This window comes from Mastomys coucha, unplaced genomic scaffold, assembly GCF_008632895.1.
Source record: "Mastomys coucha isolate ucsf_1 unplaced genomic scaffold, UCSF_Mcou_1 pScaffold20, whole genome shotgun sequence".
Lineage (NCBI taxonomy): Eukaryota > Metazoa > Chordata > Mammalia > Rodentia > Muridae > Mastomys > Mastomys coucha.
In genome coordinates, this window is record NW_022196903.1 from 79463185 (window position 1) to 79466087 (window position 2903).

Here is a 2903-nt window from a genome sequence, read left to right on the forward strand (position 1 = left end):
AGGGGGATGGGTCAGCTCCATCTTAGTCTCTGTAGCTGGGAGAGCCAGCTTCTCATGTCTGTTTCCTCCTCTGTGGAATGGCGGTGGCTAGAGAAGACCCTCGTGGGGCTGCTCTGGGAAGTGGAGCCACTGCATAGGACCCTGCCTGGGGCCCATGAATGTGATTCCCAACTTGGGAGCTGAAAGTAGAAGTTGGAAGTTCAAAGTCATCCTTCATGACAGCAAGTTCAAGGCCAGCCTGGACTACATGAGACCCTCTCTCTAAAGTCAAGTCACTGTATTGGATGAATTTAGAACTAAACTTTCCACATAGATCCCATCATGTACCTGTCCCGTGCTCACTGTGTAGATGGGCTGACTCCCTACTCACTCCACAGAGAGTTCTCTCTAGCCTGGCCCTCAGCAGATGGGGAGACGATGGTTTGGAGCTTTAGAATGTGCACAGTTTAGTCTAGGCTTCTCTGGTCCTTGTCCTATGCTGTGGCTCCCAGCCCTGCCTGAGTGGCAGCTCCTCTGTGGTCAAAGCACACACAGGGCCCTGCACTGGCATTTTCTTGTGACTCATGACTCTGAAGGCCCACGTGGAGAACAAGAAGGGTTTGACCTAAGGGTCCTTGTGAGGAAATGATCTCTGGCTGTTCCCTGGGGAGGAAGCAGGGCCAGGGTCTGTCTGTCTGTTTCCTTCTCTGTTTCTGCAGAATGCACTTTTGACCCGCGGTGAAGCTGCTGGTGTGGCCTAGGCAGTCACCCCAGCTTGCATCTGATGAAGGTGCAGGGAGGGCAGCCAGGGAGAGGAGGTGACTCTTTACTGCATGCCTCCTAACTCCCTGAGTGAACAAGCAGCTCCCCTAATTTTATCTCATTTTTATTCCCTGTCCCCAAGGTGTGGGTTGACCTGCTTGTGACTCCACAGTGTTCTGGAATCTGAGGCAGGAGGATGACTTGTGTCCGGAAATTCAGACCTACTCTAGGTAGTACAAGATTTCTAGGCAGTCTCAAATAAAAAAAAAATAACACTTAATACTCAATACATAATAATAATAATAATAATAATAATAATAATGATAATAATAATAATAATAATAAACAGTTAAAATGGTTTGAAAACCATAAGGAAAATGATAAGCCAGGAAAAGAAGTTGCAGCATGTAGCAAGTGTGCGGCCTGAAGGAGGGTAGTTTAGGCTCCGGCTCTCTGCTATTCTGCAGTCAACTTAGCCTGCAGCGTGGTAGTTCAGGCTGGGGACGGAGCCTAGGACTTTACCAGTGTCTTTGGGCAGCTTTGTTTTAAATGTTTACAAAGAATGTAAACATGTATTTGTACCTATGTGTGTGTAAACATTTGAATGCTTTCAGGAACTCAGACCCATGAAATCAGAACCCTGGGTACAGGTACCTCAGTGTGTGTGTGTGTGTGTGTGTGTGTGTGTGTGTGCGTGCATGTGTGTAAGAGAGAAAGAAAGCAAACCTCCTTGGTGATTCCAGCTGGTGAGGTAACCTGAGAACTGTTGCAGTGACGCGGTGTGGTGTTCACAGTCAGCCCCTGGCAGCTATTAGAGGGCACCTCCCCGAGTCCAGAATGCTCAGCCCACAGCACTTTGGGCAGCGCAGGCAGGCCAAGAGGCATTATTCCTCCTCATCCTCTGCACTTTCACTAAGTGCATCAAAGTTAAAGTCCCTTGGCCATGGACTTCTGCTCATCCTAGGGGCCTGGCGTTCAGGACTTGTGAGGCGAGCCAGGGAAGAGGATCTTCTGTGGTCTTTCGTGTCCTGACCTAGTTCCCGTTCTTTCATCTTGCATGTGGAGAAGGCACAGAAAATGTAGGACCTGTTGACAAAAACCTTTGAAGGGCCCACTGGACCCTCCACGGTACCACCCTTTCCTCTTTTGCTGTCCTAGAGTCCAGTATCCCAGATGTGAATGGTGTAAGGCCTGTTGATGGTTCCGAGTTCTATGGGAATGCTCTGTCGCTTCTATCCTTGCCTGGTCCCAGGTGAGTCAGGTTAAGTCCTTTCACCACTCTCTGCTTGAGGCAGACACCCCTCCTCCTGGTTCCTGATGCTCCATTCTGCCTCCACACAGGTGAAAGACCCTTGGATCAGAACTCTTTACAGGACCCACCCAGGGCTGACTCTTCACAGGCCCCCCTCCCCCACCCTCCCTGAGCCCTGGCTCATGCTCCTTAGTGAATCACAAACAAGACCCATAGACCGTGGTAGCCCTCCAAGGGTCACTCACCCTTGCTTTTCCACATACTCACCCAGAGCTCAAGATGTGACAGATAGTAGGCCTTTTTTTTTTCCTTTCCTTTATTTATTTGGCCTAAATGTGTGTGTGCGTGGGAGTGCATGTGCCTCAGCACATGGGAGAGAGGTCAGGGAATTCTTGGGAGTCAACTCTCGCCTTCCACCAGGTGGGCTCCGGGAGGGAATTCAGGGCCAATTTTCCAGGCTCAGGTGCAGAAAGCTTTTGATGGCAGAGTTCCACATGCCAGCCCTGGCTTTTCCTGCCCTCATTCAGGCCTTGTAGGCCAGAGTGTAAGACCCTTGCATCATGGCCTCTCAAGGAGCTTTTCACCTCCATCTGCTCCCTGCAACCCCACCCTGGCCCCTCTTCTGCAAACCTGAGCAACAAGTGTAAAGCCTTTTGACCATAACCAGAGTTGCCTTGGCAACTCTAGAGCCTCCCTCCATGCTCTTACCCTCTCAGATGTCTGGCCCTCTATAGGCTCCGTCCCCTCCATAACCCACCTTACACACCCAGTTGCGAAGTGTGTTAAAGTAAGGGCCCTTGCCCACAGGCCTCCATCCCCTCCTCGCTTCATGCCCTGGCATGCCCCGCCCCCTCTACCTCATGCCCTGGCATGCCCCACCCCCTCTACCTCATGCCCTGGTATGCCACGC

The 2903-nt window shown here is 51.1% G+C and overlaps 1 protein-coding gene across 2 annotated transcripts in view; it reads left to right on the top strand.

Moving 5' to 3' along the window:
* Figla (folliculogenesis specific bHLH transcription factor) overlaps positions 1–2903 on the top strand; it is a 20412-nt gene that overhangs the window by 13183 nt on the left and 4326 nt on the right. For both annotated transcript variants that reach the window (XM_031382405.1, XM_031382406.1), the window contains one exon: positions 1900–1993. The gene's annotated coding sequence lies outside the window, so the exon portion shown is untranslated. The remainder of the gene's footprint in view (positions 1–1899; positions 1994–2903) is intronic.